General features: G+C 35.7%; 1 pseudogene; it reads right to left on the reverse strand.

The window, feature by feature from the left end:
- Window positions 1-11,050: 11,050 nt before the first annotated feature.
- Window positions 11,051-14,188, reverse strand: LOC138327536 (putative nuclease HARBI1; annotated as a pseudogene).
- Between the last annotated feature and the right edge of the window lie 2,799 nt (window positions 14,189-16,987).

Raw genomic sequence — 16,987 nt, forward strand, 5'->3', positions numbered from 1 at the left:
CACCTGCCAATAAGATTTCACCATCCAAGCTGAATTTAAATATTTCATTTTCAAGTTCGATGAAATAATCGTCATAATATGCAGATGATACTAGATGCACATCAAATGCACATAAATAGATATCGTTTTTCCTACCAAAATATGATTTATCCAGCTTTATCCACATTCTGTTGTTTTAGGTGGACCCATTTATAAGGTTTGTGATCCCTTTCGATAAGGTATTCATAATATATATTATTATTCCACCATTATTCATTTTAGCTTTCTTTTTCTTTTTTCTTATTTTCGAAAAGGATTTGATCCCTTGTATTTTAGAGATCGAGGTTTCACCGGTCAAAGTTTCCAGACTTGGAAATGGTATGTTTGGTAAGTTTATATCGTGTTTTATTTCAGAAATGAAATCTCTCCAAGGCCATAGATATTCCAACAACAAATAGTAATACAATTTTTTATTTTCAGCAAATGAAAGTAAACAGAAAGTAGTAGGGCCTGTATTACTGTTACAGTTGAAAATTGATACGGTACCGTCATTTTTGTCAATAGAACATATACGAGTTACTTCCCTTCAATTGATACAATATGTTTGTCGTACACGATACAGATTCTGACAAGTATATCATTTTATAATAGATTATGATGTTCCTGACATTGTGTGAAACATAAATATGATTACTTATTGTATGATGAATATAATAATTTTGAATACAGTTATCACAATAAAACAATATAATATGACTAGATACACAGTGACACTCACAAGTGATACAAGGACATAGTCATTCAGATCCCCCGCCAATGGAGATATCAAAGCTGAAGTAAGTTTGATTGTGGAGACTTATGTGTACGAAAAAAAACAGGAAAAAGGAAGTTGAGCTAAAGAAAGATGAAGTATAATTCAAGTAGAGCGGGGCTGCAATTGTTGAATCAGGTATACAGTCTTGACATTTATATTAGACTATATACACAAAGATGGGTGGAGTTTTGCAAAGTAACATTTGCCATTTACCATGATATTTTCAGCAATGTTTCAATGGTAACGGAAAAAGTGCAAAAATGAAAACCTTAAAAATAGCAAAAGGTACTACTAGACCATAAAAAGAATGTGTCTATGAACTTTTGTGGAAATATCTGCTGGTTTTAGAGTTATGCTCCTGAAATGAACCTGCTACAAAAATATGATATTTTCAGCAATGTTTCCATGGTTACAGAAAAAAGTACAAAAAGTGAAAACCTTAAAATAGCAAAAGGCACTACTAGACCATAAGACCAATGTGTCTATGAAGTTTCGTGGAAATATCTCTTCTGGTTTTAGAGTTATGCTCCGGAAACGAACCTGGTACAAAAATATGATATTTTCAGCAATGTTTCCATGGTTACGGAAAAAATGCAAAAAATGAAAACCTAAAAATAGCAAAAGGCACAACTAGACCATAAGACCAATGTGTGTATGAAGTTCCGTGGAAATACCTCTACTGGTTTTAGAGTTGTGCTCCGGAAACCATTCGTACGGACGGACGGACGGAACCCATTTGTATTTCCCCCGCCAACTTCGTTAATAGTACATTAGATTGATATTTCCCCCGCCAACTTCGTTAATAGTACATTAGATTGATAGAATTCAATTGTTTCATTACAAAAGAAAAAAAATCATAGTTCTGCAATGTCACATATATAATATTGATAGTGAAATCACCATCTTTAAACAAGTATTTTGTAACCACGAAAATAACGTATGTACAGCTCCAAATCAAACACTACATGTAGATGTAAATGATATACTGAGATAGCGCACGTTTTTGCGGGATTCTGTTTTCGTGGTTTATTATCATGGGAGCGAGATTTAATTACCGTCTGTACATATTTGGATATACTTTTGCTTTTGTTTCATTGTTATAGTCATTGACAATTCATATGTATCTACGATAGCTTGTCAAATTACAACTACCTGATTGAATAAGTTGTACATTTATAAATTGACAAAGTGTACATGACCGTTTACGGTGGGCAGGGCAAGGTTTCGGTGTGAGTTATTATGATAGCCTGGTATATTCCAGTCTTGACCTTTAGTTCAGCTTTGATTGATATTGCAGCGATAACGTGACAAACAATAAAACGCAGACCACGTTCCCGTGTTGTTTTCCGTATACAGACAAATATACCTGCTGAGGTAATGTTTTCAAGACAACATGTAAGTTTCATTTGTATATTTAAAAATGAAATAGTGAAGGTCACATACTATATATTTAACTGACTGCATTTATATGTTATGTCGAATTGATAATAGCCTGCGTTCCATTGTTTTTGTTTCTCACATTATCGCAGGAATATCAATCAAAACTGAACCAAAGGTCAAGACTGGAATCTAGCATTCCCCATTCTCCCAATAACTCAAGTCGATACCTTGCCCTGCCCACCGTAAATGGTCATGTACACTTTGTCAATTTATAAATGTGCAACTAATTTAAAGTAAATGGTCATGAACACTTTGTCAATTTATAAACGTACAATTTATTCAGTCAGGTAGTTGTAATTTGACAGGCTCAAAAGGGCCATCGTATGTATCAGCTCCATTTAACACCAGGAAAATAAACCTCGCCAAAATAAACGCTTACACAGTATTTCCCAATTGTCACGACAGATTGAACACTCAGTGTTGCAATAGCATTGCGACCTGTTCAGCAATGTCTTGAATGTTGACATTTCTCATCTTTTGAGGGCCTACTTTCTTATTGGCTGTGTAATTATATGAATAGTAACGGTCAAGTCCTAGGATTGGATTAAGCACGACTTTGTAGCTGCGTACGAGTTTAGGTATCGCGTAATGCATCAGGTGAATACCGTCGTAGAAGTCTTCCTGATAGAAGTTGTTCTGGGGAATGAATGTGAAGTTGTGTTTCTCTCACATACAGTATAACCTGTCATTCAGTTCGAGCCTTTTTCTTTCATAGAAGTCGTCCCGATAACCAAATATTGGTAGTATACCACTGAAAATATTTTAGTGCCACGTCCTATCTAGTGTCCTGAAGGCCAATCTCTCGAGGTCCTTCGCGATGCGCGGCGAATTCTCCTCCAAATCGTTTGATTCAACCTGAAACACGACTGTCGATGCCGACACATTTCCTGAATCTATAAACTCAGATGCAGCAACTATAATTTTGTCATGTAATTTTGTTATTCGCACTTTTTTCGCGTTGTGTTTTCCATACATTTGTTCCGATCTACTTTGCTAATAACTGATGTTCCTATTATCCACACAGTGTCTCCATTATCACGGTATTCCATGCTTCGATCATTAGCCCATTGACTGTAACTGCGCTGACCATTTCCGCTCTGACCGTTTTCCTTATGGCGCGACTGTTGTCCGTTTCTGTAATTAGTATATTTACTTGGGTTGTTTTCATGATGTTCGTAATGTCTGTTCTGGCTGCTCGTTGTATAGCTATCACTTGGGTAGCGTTCTCTATGAGTTTGTTGGTGTAATTCAGAGTCTATTTGTGTGATTGAATTAGCCCTGGGGTTACTTAATGCTGAACTACGATCGCTCAGCCCTGGCTAGAGTCTGCACGAATGTCCTGCCGATCTTAAAGACTCGTGTTAGAGCCTGCACTGACATTCTGCCGATAGAAATTACCAGAACGATTGACAGTCTGTTGGTCGTCACCACGAGTCTCCGTTGAGCGCTCAAGTACACCACTCGTGGGTTTTACATTACGGGTAAGATTTTCAGGTGTTTTAGACTTACCTTGCTTAGTTTTACCGTTGATTGGAGTAGCTGCTGGAGATCCATCTGAAAGTGGTTGCTGACTGTTAGTGTTTCTTACATTGATATGACTATTCTGAGCTTGCAGAGATTTTCTGTTCGGTTTATTTACACCTAGATCACACAAATCCGGCGTATTTACACCTCTCGTGTTTACTTTTAAAGTTTCCTTTTTCAGGGACTGAGTCAGGAGTTCAATTTCCCTATTTTGTGTGATAACGGTATTGGTGAGTTTTAGATTTTCTGCACTTTGAGAGTGAACGGTAATAGTTAGATTTTCAACATTTTTGGCCATATCACGTATTACTGTTGATAGTTGTACATCCCCACGTAAACCGGTAGTCTGAAGCACAAATTCTTTTTCTAGTTGGTGAAAAAAAGTTTCTGTTTTATTGTTTTCTGATTGCTTTGAGTTCAAGAACAAAACATGATTGTTGAGTACCTTCCTTTACATTAGTGGTCAAAGTTTCAACACAGTCGTCTTTGGAACAGACTTAAGTTCAGGGGTTTCATTAAACGGGCTTTGACTATGAACTGTGTAGAGATAACGTTTTACATGAGTTTCTTTCGGATCTTCGGTATCTACATGTAGGTCTGGTGGTGCCATGTCACTACGTTCGGAGTTTTGAATACTACTACTAGTATTGAAAAATATGTCCGGGTCGTTATCATCATCACTACGAGAATCTTGGTGCGGAAGTATTGCGTTGTCATTTTCGTTCTCACTTTCTGTGTCTGATGGTAAAGGGCAACAGTTCCACTTTACAGGAAGACACAACATGAACATACCGCAGTCTCCGAAAACACACGCCTCGCATTTCACACACGCTACACACTGCATACAAGGGAGGCCGTCCTTACATGACCCTGGCTATCAATTGGACGTTAAAATAATCAAACAAACAATGAAAGTGGAAATGGTCAATGTTTGTGTAGCGTATGTGACGTGAGACGTGATGAACACACCGCATACATGGGAGGCCGTCCTTACATGACCATAGCTGTTAATAGGACGTTAATTAATCAAACAAACAAACAAAGTCGCCAAAATGAGTCGAAGCACGTCTGTTGTAGTTTTCATGAAGAATGCATTACGGACAGAGTATCGAGCAATGTTGTTTAAATATTTAAAAATAAATATAATATGTAAAACAAAAATCACATATAAATATATTCAAATGTTGTAATGTTGTAACTAAGTGTTCACCAGAAATACGCCCGTGACGTTGGACGCTCATGATATTATATCAATATATTGATTACACTGCATGAACATTATAAAATTATCAAACAAGGAAAAAAATCTTTCCAAAATGTGTACATATGTTAAACTCATTACCAAAGGACTACACTATATGCCCCTCCCCTTTTCTGGAGAAGAGTTGAAGTTGTATCCCATGGATTTACAACAATAATTGTGGCCTGTAACATCAGCATTGTATCCCATATTATGTGTCTCAAAGCATAAAAGGCATATCTATGTTTACTGTAACAGATTAAAGTACCATGAGTACAGATGAATTTAAAATATGGCTGATTTTTTGGTCCACAACTTACATTTTGGTTCATTAATAAGTGCCCCCATTGTTACAATTATTTAAGTGCCCTGGGCGCTAATTACAGTGAATATGGTATGTATGGTTTGAGTTCCTTTTTTCAACACTTTATTTTGATTCTGTTTTTTATCATTTTGCAAAAGTTTGTATATGTACATTTCTGAAATGTATTGACAATATAGTTTATTATATGTCCCTTGCACCGAGAAAATACATTATTTCATTTTTATTATGTATATTATATATTGCGTAAAGAATATGTACATCTCTCTAACAGATACACAAGACAGCAACATGAAATCTAAAGTTGCAGCAGGAAGTGGGAGCAGTCAACCTTGTTCAGGAAGAAGTAATGCTGTCAGTGAAGAAGAACAGTATAAAGCTGATAAAGTTTTGAACTTAAAATTTTCAAACACATTTACATTATATTTCAATTATAATATTTGCGCTATTTATTTTAATAAGCTGTATTTAAATATCAGTCTATTTTCTCACATCTCTCATTGTAGACTTGCATACGCCCAGAAAGGCTCGATCACACACCTTTTTAACTTATAAAAAGTAGAAATGAAATATTCTTGAATCAAAATATAATAAGGATTGATTCTTTGCTTTGGTCAATTTCATGGGGTGATGAATTGTGTTGCTCTTAAAACAAAATTCAACATGAATCATTCGACCAAATCAAGATTCAGTCATTAATTATTTTGTTTTTATTTAAAAGACCTTTTGCTTGGTAATATGTAATGCATTTTTAGCCCACTATCTGAAGGGATCTGTCTCAAATTTTATATGTACAATGGAGTATGTTTGAAAAAGTTTGAAAAGCAGGGAAAAGATCCCCCTTTTCATTGTCAGGCATAGATCATTTGTTGGTGGGCACCAAGATCCTTCTGGGATCTCTTGTTTTTAACAATTTTCAAGTCTTAAATATAAGTTTAAAGGAAAATGGTTTAATGAATTTTATAAGGTTGCAATATATTAAGGGAGATAATTGAATCTTATACATCTTTTATGTTTACAAGTCTATTTAGATTTCATGAAAAAAATAACCTTTTTCACTCTCCTTATGAGATAGTAATTCCATATTAAGTGCATCTTTTGAAGTGAAGAGTGAAAAATCAACATTGAATACTAGTCATTTTCAGTTGACATCTCCATTTACTCCATGGAGTCAGCAGAGTACAGCTGGTGAATGTATTGAAGGTGCAGCAACACCTGAGGGCGTTCCAAAGGGTATGTATAATTTTATAGATGGATAGTTTATCTCGAGGTTGAACATTGTTGATTATGCAAAGATTTTTAAAATGTTTATTTTCTGTCCATGAACATATATTTTTAGGTCACCTGAGACGAAGTCTCAAGTGACCTATTCTAATCACCTTTTGACCGTCGTCGTTGTCAGGCATAAGGCCAATCAAAATTGTGAATTATATGGTCTCCACCCCCCAGGGGGCTGTGGGAGGGGCTAAAAGGGAAATTTATTTAATGGAGCCAAATAAATTTCACTGTTGCCTATTTAATTTACTCTTAACTTAACTGTATTTATTACAAAATTAAACTTTGATCTGCTTAATAGATAATTTTATGTATACCTTTAATTTCTTTACTTTTGGCATTTAATTTTGTTTCAACAAAGACATTTATACTCATCAGTTGCCCTGACTATCATTTTTAAAAGTCTATAAAAGGACCAGGTCTCTGTACTGTGCATTGATTCTGACATTCTCGAGGTCTGTTAATTTAGCTGTAAAAACAGACATAAGATTTCTAGTTAAAAGTTTGTACACAAGGTCCACCTGGCTTATACCAGAACATATATAACTTATACATGTTTCCTCTAATCTACTTATGTATTTAGCCTGATTTTCAGTTGCAATATTTCCTATTTTATATATAATTAAAACGTCATCTTAACTGTATACTGTATATATATTTTTAAAATTCTCGTAAACCCCATTTCAGGAATACTTATATGTCCACCTTTGTTGTAATAACCCCACTACCAAACACCTCACTGCCGTTGTCCCCGTGACGTCACATCCGGTTATTCCCCAAATCAGCTGTTTTTTTTCCAGTATATTTTTCCATTCAGTGAACCACTTTAAGGTCCTTTAAGTAAAATTGTTGAAAGTTATCCATGAACCTGGCCGGTCTCACATTTTCCCCACTGGGGAGGGGGGTCCTAGTTTTACTAAAGTTTTTTTTAGGCACATTTAAGAGAGCTTTTTTTGCTGCAAATTTTTCATTTGGAAACGAGTTAAACCCCCAACCTTGGTCCATTGATATTTTATTGACCTGTATATAGCAATTTTAACATACATTATCCAATATTGTTCTGTGCTAACCCCTTCGGGGGCAGAGGGACGTGCGGCCAAAAAAGGTCAAAATGATTATAAATTTCAAATAAATACTTCTAAGTTTCCCACAGGTTTGAATGGAAGTGCAATTACTCTTCACTTAGAACTAAAAATGAAGTTCAAATTTATAAAATCACTGACTAACTTCAAGGCCCAGCATTTAGTGTGTATTTTAATATGTCTTTCATTTTGTTTTCAATTAAATTTGTTTCATTATATATTCCAACTCAGGTGACCGTTTAAGGCCCAATGGGCCTCTTGTTTGTTTTTTTAAAAAACATTTATGCGCATTGTTGTTACACAACGTATTATTTTTAAATGATTTTATATTACATGTTTTGTACTAAGTTTTTAATATAATATAATCAATGTTATTCATTATGATAATAAAATATCTCTAGTGAATTTTTATTAATGAATATATATTATAAATATGTTACGCACCGGGTCATTTTGTATATGTACTGCAATCCATTATCTAATATGCAGCGATTGTTCCGTTGTTCCCAAAAACTCATGTCTTCATTGTAAATGTTACTATTCATACTATATTTTACAGTATTTAAATTCAATGCTGTTATAAATATTTCTAATGACATTTATATATTTTGACACTTGTCTTAGGGGACTTTTGATCCAATATATTTATGTACTCAGACGAGTATTGTATAACAATAATATGAATGGGTAACTTTGTACATTTGAACTTGAGTTTGTAAATATTGAGATGAAAACGGATAATGTGGCCCCATTTGAATTTTAGTCTTTAGTGGATTTGATACTCCCTTTCTAGCATGGTTAACTTATAAAAACCGAATATCCAATCCCTATTTATTTTATCATTTTCAATAAAGTTGATGGCTATTGTCTTCAAAAAGAAGAAGAAAGTCACCATATGTGTAAAAGGAGACACATTTTCCTCCATGTATTCTCATAAGCTGTTATGGTCAAGATTTCAAATGTGATCATTTATCAATTTACCAAATTAGAATAATTAAAATCATTGTAATAGGTATGCTGTCCTGAATTATTAGAATAAAATAATTAAAGATTCAAGTTGTTCCCTTGTAAAAAATTGATTATTAAAAAATAATACCTTTTTTTTAAATTATAGGTCAAAACTGATCATTTTGTATTTGTTTTTTCATATAACTAATTATATACGCCATGTGTAATGTTTTTTTTCTTTTATTAAATAATGTGTATTTTCTTTTGTAGGCGTGGTCCAGGTTCACCTTGCCTCTTCTCATATTTGCGACGATAATATGGGAAGACACTCTTTGTTGCTTATATTGTTAGTTGACTGGCAAATAGAATAAGAGCGAGAGATTCCAGCTCAACGTGTCTTACACTACAAAAAAGAATAACAAATAAGAACCTACCATCTCTATGTGAATGTTTAAAAAGATGTATTGATATTTTAAAGGGATGTACAATTATATATGAATCAAATCAAATTTATTTGATGTCTTAAGGCTAATTGTTGTTTATCCACATTTTACATGTTTTATTAAAAATTTTTTAGTTTTTTTTGAGATGTTAGGGCATCGATATCGAATTTTATTACCTTGTTTTTTTTCCTCCTCAGAAATCCCCATTTATGATACATGTACATGGAAATAAATTTTTACATTTTTCACTTGACAGTTCCCATACTAAAGTGTAAATCTTACCATCATGTTGTTGGCGAATCTTAGTTGACTATGAAATTTCAAACTGATTTATCAGTAACATCTATTAACAGTTGTGACATCACAACTGTCGTCGCCTCGCAAATCATTGGTAACGACCTCCGCTGGGCGTGTTCCATCCTTGAGGATAACAGAATAATATAATTTATCATAGATACATAAATTCTTTTCCTGTTTTTCATCAAAAATTTGTTATACCAAATGTAAATATAAGCATTAGAAATGTTATTTCTGTTGGCATTTACATTAGTCAAATATATATACCAAAATTCTAAATTCAACGATAGAGCGCTAGCGATAGTGTGCATCATTGAATTTGCACGCTTTCCCCAGGTTGGCATTGGCTAAGAAATCCAAGTGAAAAGATGTTCCTTTGCATGCATTTGAGAAAGTTAGTGCAATGGTTTTTTATAAAACAACAACTTCTTGATTCGAATATCTATCTAAGTCAATAAAGGAAATGATGCTTTAAATGGATTATATTGAGAATAAGATATTTTACATGTGCAATACCAATGTACATTTTTTTTAAGGATTAAAAGTATTGAATATCATATTACTTGAAAAGGAACTACAGGTTGCCTATAAGAGAGGCGCAGCGTTCTGGACGTTGAAACGAATGAGGTGTGCGTTAGAGAAGTGAGTGCAGTATTGGTATATGGACAAAAAAGAAATTTTGACATTGAGATAGAGTCGACTGCTACTTTTTGCAGTCCCTTTGCAAAACGTGATACATTAAGTATTAGCCCGCCATCTTTTTTCCCTTTCCCCTGTAATAAAATTTATTTAAAAATGCTCCACCGCCGACAGAGCATAAGTGATATTAATCACTTGAACAATAATTGGTGTTTAATCGTGTATATGTATGTATAATCAACAGAAAAAGGATAAAGTGCCACGGAATTTTTTCAGGATGCAATTTATTATTTTTTGTAATTTAACTTGAAGTAAAATTAGAAGCTCAAACTTTTCAATGGTGGTAATAGTGTAAAGTAAGTAACTTTTGTTACTGAAGAAAAATACTAAATCGCCTGCTCCTATTTTTGATATTGAAAAAAAAATACCATTTGTCAGCGGTGGTGGAGCATCTTTAAGCCTTTGTTAAGGTCATGGTAATTCAGTAAAATTGTGTAAATGTACAGTACATATATACCATGACATCACAATTTATTGTATCTTTCAAAAGGGCAGATAACTCTATAATGTTTAGAGGCGGGATATCTTATATTATTGCAGTGAAGTCGATTATTTAATTTGTAGTTCAAGGTTTTGGTGCAAGTGTTCAAAAACTGTTATCAGTATAACAACTGACATTGATTTCTTCATTATATTTGGATTATAGATACGTAGTGTCGTAATTTCTGCCTTAATATAGGGGCTTAGGATTACACCTGTTATGGATATGGTAATTCATTTAAGGGATAAAATATTGGATTTTAAGAATTTCATGAGGCCCACTGGGTATACATGTACATGTACTTGCATTAATTCTGTAATGGCTGCCAGAAAATAGTAACTTACTTTTCATTCAAGACACTATTGATACTTCGATTTCTCAAATGTTTTTTTAATCTTGCTCATCTGATTTTAAATTTCAGACATAGTAAAAAAAAAACCAGAAATGTAATGGTAAGAAGAATATCTGTTCATTAAATCAACTATATGTAAATGATATTTCAACATTCAAAATCGTTGCTGAATAAGATGTGCTCTGACATCGCGTCCATCTTCCAGATGTCCATGGTATTGGATGTTTTCTGGTTCTGGTTCTGGATCTATTTCATTCTCGGGAGGGTCAACCGCATTATCAATGCACAAGTTATGAAGAATAAAACAAACGTAAACCACCTTGCATGTTTTTGCTGGAGAAAACATGATGCAACCAGTAGACTTGTGTAAACACCTGAAAGGAATTTTCAGAGAACCATTTGTGAACTCATTCCAGTTTCGTACATCTAAAAAGTAAAAATCTTTCTAAATGATATCATATACATACATGTATGTACTTCATATTATGATAGTATACTCTCTATGTTAAACAAATATATAGAAAAAATAATTGAAATTGAAGTTTGATTATATACATGTACAATGGATACATGGCCATATATATTGTACCTGCATGCAACTACAAGTATTTGACATACTCGTTTATATTTTCCTTATGTACTCATTCAATTTATCATTCTTTTACTTCCATTGATATAAAGGAAATCAATTTTTGTGCAAACTAAAATACCTGAATCTTGACTTAAGCAGTCCAAAAGATCTCTCTACCACATTCCTTGTTTTCATATGAGATTTGTTGTACCTGCATGGATAACAAAGAGACTTAAATGATTAGTTTGTCTGTCTGTCTGTCTGTATGTAAGTAGGTACATTTAGTATGTAAGCCTGTATGTATACATCTTTATTAGCGGGTATGTACAATTGCGAACTGAAAAAAATAAATTGTGTATAGAGATCAGTGATTTCATTACCTTCTTATTAAAATAACCTTTTAATGCATGTACTTGAATTCACATTCTGTTTGCATTTCGTTCTCTGCAAGGTGTTTTGTTATGTACTCTATAAAAATACATGTAGTGGACCAAGTCTCCTTGTGATTATTCACATCGGATAGTTTCTAATCTATTATATGTTTCACGGATAAATGAATTCACGTCCCTTTTACTTAAATTGCATGTTTTTAAAGCGAATTTGGGACCTTCGCGATTCCAAACATATACACGTTCACGTATATATTAAGAATGTTACTCAATCAAATATATATATTCACTTTAATGCACATACATTTCATCACTTTTGGATGCAGGGATGGCTACTGGTGTAAGAAGCCATGGCCTCAAGGGATATAACCCGAATCCCCTAACAACCATCCATCCATCTGGTCCACTGTCGTTCCAACACCACTGTTGGTCAGGATGAAGCTGTCGTGAACAGACCCTGGCCATTTGCAGACGACATTTATGAACCTAAGATATAAAATAATGTGTCGAGTTTCTGTTCCCTATCTGTGATCAAGGATGTAGATGAGGAGGATAAGTCACTCGGTGTTTTGGACGAATACGTCGCGAGCACTTTTGGCGACGACATATTTCCTTTTGACTCGCCCAATACGTACGTGTATAAACGACCCTCCCCCTATAGGCGCACCTACCATCTTCTAGAGAAGAAGTTGAAGTTGTATAAGCGCCCCCATCCAATGGATTTAACAATGTTTTACAACATGTGATGCCTTTAACATCATAATAATTTATTATATGAACTCGCGAGTCTTTACATGTGAATCACGACATCGGGGACAATGCGTCTCAAAGAATGAAAGACATGCATGTTTAATGTACATGTAACTGATCAATGTGTTATTAGTACAGAAAGGATTAAAATATGGCTGATTTTTTTCGTCCACAACTTACATTTTGGTTCATTAATAAGTGCCCCCTTTGTTACAGTTTGGATGCTATATGTAATTACGGCGAATACGGTATGTAGAGTATGATAAACCGATTTTTGATCTAGACCTCTAAAACGTCTAAAATGGTCTTCGGGCACTGACTCTGATGGGTCCATAATTATAAACTGTAACTAATTCTCAGATCCCTGTGGGATTATAATTACCGTTTTACTTTCTGAAGCGGGCCGTCATTTCATGAGATATATATCTTCTAATGACAATTTACGACATTTCTTCTAAATCTTACAGGTATTTGTTGAGAAAAAAATGATTTTTACTCTCAATTCATCGGTCCCGCGGCGTGAATAGTATAGTGTAAAGAGACAGCTGTGACAAATCCTCCTCACTTGTATATCCTTGCTGTGATGGTTACATGTATAAGGAGGATTCAATTAATGGTAACGTGATGCTAATATCCATACCATGCATGACCACAGAGCCTACATTGTACATATGTACTCTATGACAGTTTGCATTGTTTTTGTATACTTTATTGTGCATAAAACTCGTGCAGATATCAAAAAAAATATACGACAATATAACCATGCTTTGAAATAATCGACAAATATGGCTCGACATATCGCATATAAATATATAATACGCGTGCTATTTTCCACAGGCAACTTTTACCACATGTTTTGTAATCCTTCTATAATAATACAAAATATATATATGGATATACATTTTATCTGTTTTGAACAAGAACATTAAGTCAAAATAAACTACATGTATAAATAACACACACACACACATTACATATATGTACATTGTATGTAAACTAATTCTCAGGTCCCCGTATATTTTTCACATACATGTACCCATGAACTAGACCTACTTAAAGGTTAATTTACATTTAGTCTTCATGATTTTTTTAAAAATAATTATGCATTTCTTAACATAATTTATGTTATCAGCACCAATTGAAATTATCATGACGAAAAATTTACAGTTAAAACAATGATGATATCATAGTCAAGAATCAAGGACTAGAGTTAAGAGGCTTAATTTTGTTTTTTCATTGTTTAGCACAAACTGATTAACACGTTTAGAGTGCATCGCTTTGGTATTGTAGCAAAAATGATTCAGGGATATATTTAGGTGTACGGCTTTCACATTGTATGTTCCGTCTTTTTGGTTTTCTTTCTTTATTATAATCGACTTAGGGGACATCACTCTCATTCAATTAAAGAACGCTGGCGGGTATGCATGAGTTACATCAATACAACTTACTTCAAAGAATGGTCGCAGATTGCTTGCACATTTAGTGCATGATAACCTTTTCTGCAAACAAATACGTGCTCGTCGACGGTGGGGGATTGGATTGGTATAAGAGTCCCATCAATAGCACCCACAACATTGGGCATTCCGGCGATTCCGTGGAAACCTTCTTTCGCTGCTCGGACTTCAGTCATGGAGGAAGGGAATTTTATAATATGGCGATACTCGTCAAAGAGTGCATTGGTCACAGATGAAATACAGCGACTAACAGATGCTCTGCTAATCCCGTGCAGATCTCCTACTTCTAAAAGAAACCCCCCCTTCGCAAAATATCTAAGGCACACAAGGACCTGTGTTGTGGGGGGCACTGCATGTGAACGCCGAGTTGGGCGTGTAATAACAGGTGAGATTGTTAGCAATATATCATTGATTAAATGTCTCGGTAGTCTATACCTCTCAATCAGAGAAACATCATCGAACATCTCTAAGATGTTTTGCCGGTCCCGGAACACCCTTTCTCGTCTAATCATCCGTCGATTTTCAGCTTCTTCTTGTAAAAACAACACGGCCGCCATATTTGTTTACGTTTACGTGGGGTTTACGGGTGGTATTTTGTTGGCGTAAGTTACGTACGGTTTTGACGTTATTTTACGTGTACCCGTAAGTCATTTACGGGTACCCGTAACTTACGTGTGCTTTGTGAAACGGTCAAAATAACTTACGTACAGGTTACGGGTACCGGTAAAGTTACGTATGCTTTGTGAAACGGTACCCAGGTAGCTGATGGGCAGGTCTGTAGACAGTTGGTTTTCTATCCCACGCTTTCTCCGTAACGGGGTAATTAATTTGGGTTTTTCTGTCTGTCTGTAACATTTCGTTTTCGTGCAATAACTAACTGTAAAACCTATTTTCTTCAAACTTGTTGACAAGGTTTAAATGCCTTAAGATCGACTACTGCCGTTAGAGGGATCCTCCGCCAAGTTCGATCCGCAACGCGACATTCAACAGACCTTATTTTAGTCGGAGTTATGCCCTTTTTGGCTTAAATTTAATAAAAGTTCAGTTTCTGACACTTCCGTATCAATAACTAATAGATATTGACCGATTGTTTGTTTTGTTTGTTTGTTTGTTTTTTGATTAATTAACGTCCTATTCACAGCTAATGTCATGTTAAGGACGCGGCCTCCCATGTTGCGGTTGTGTTGCGTGTAATGGTTGTGCGAGGTGCATGTTTTAGGAGACTGCGGTTAATCGTCATGATGTTCTTTCTTGTATAGTGGTAACTGTTGCCCATTTTTAATAGTGCCGATAAACAACTGAAGCAAGCCGCCGAAAGACACCACGAAACGCAGACCCCACCTCGGTCCACGATTATACAGACAACGGGCGAACCAGTCTCCGCACTCCCTGTATGCTGAGCGCTAAGCAGGAGCAGAAACTACCCCACTTTTATAGACTTTGGGGTTCCTCGGCCAGTGACAGAACCCAGAAGCCTTCCTCAACTGGGCGAACGCTCAACTCAAGGCCAAAAGTGAGGCCGGTTGCCAAGAATTTAAAAAAAGTCAGTTTCTGACACTTCCGTACAATAACTAATAGATATTGACCGATTAATCAGCGTGTTCATTAGAAGCCGGCGAATCTGACCGTCTACTTTGATATCGCCGCAAGTTATATAATCGTCATATCTAAACAAACTGTTCATTGTTTACTCACGCTAAAATTCGTTTTCAAGTTCAAAAATGCAAGCTTATCTTGGACCTACAAGTCGGAAGTTGATCTCTGTTAGGGTAATCACACTCTAAGTAAGACTTCCGGTAAATATTACGATGTTGGCCGAAAGATAATGATATGCATGTACACGCCAAACATCGGGAATTATATATCCGCCCGACAGAGTTACGTCCGTGTGCCGTTATTTACAAATGGCGGCCTCTGTGAATTCAAAGCGGGATGAGAAGGTTCGGTTCATTTCTTCGAAACTTACGCTACCTGCGCCAAAGAAAAAGAAGCGATCTCTCTCAGCAGACCGCAGCTATTGTGACGATTTGTTTGTTTGTTTGTTTGATTTATTAACGTCCTATTAACAGCTATGGTCATGTAAGGACGGCCTCCCATGTATGCAGTGTGTTGCGTGTATGTTTTGCGAGGTGAGTGTACTGGGAGACTGCGGTATGTTCGTGTTGTGTCTTCTTGTATAGTGGAACTGTTGCCCTTTTTATAGTGATATATCACTGAAGCATGCCGCCGAAGACACCAAGCAACACACCCCACCCGGTCACATTATACTGACAACGGGCGAACCAGTCGTCCCACTCCCTGTAAGCTGAACGCTAAGCAGGAGCAGAAACTACCACTTTAATAGACTTTGGTGTGTCTCGGCCAGGGGACAGAACCCAGAGCCTTCCTCACAGGGGCAAACGCTCAACTCAAGGTCAAAAGTGAGGCGGTGCCTAGGGAGGCATTAGGAAAGATAAAGTTAGTTAGGAGAAGAGAAAAGATAAGATCCTAAATTAAGTCGCCTTTTACGATCATGCAATAGGGGCAGCAGGTACAATTCTAACGCCCTACCTGCAGGGCCCGATATTGTGACGATCATATACTGCATCACAAGAAGCATGATAGTGAGCGAGATAGAAACGAGTCATGGAAGGTGGGGCGGTGGATAGTTGAACTTGATGTGTTGCTAAGTAGTCTAAAATTTTGTAAAAAAATGTGTCCTTGGCCCTGTACCACTTACATATGATAACATCTATGGGGAGCTTCAGAAAGGACTGGGGGTTATCTATATATTAAGTGCCAGAATCATGATTGCGGGCATTTCAACAGCGTTCCCTACGGAGCAACACACAGGGTGAATAATTTTGTTTGTTTGTTTATTTGACGTCCTATTAACAGCTAAGGGTCATGTAAGGACGGCCTCCCATGTATGCAGTGTGTAGCGTGTT

Source organism: Argopecten irradians, chromosome 7, assembly GCF_041381155.1.
Source record: "Argopecten irradians isolate NY chromosome 7, Ai_NY, whole genome shotgun sequence".
Lineage (NCBI taxonomy): Eukaryota > Metazoa > Mollusca > Bivalvia > Pectinida > Pectinidae > Argopecten > Argopecten irradians.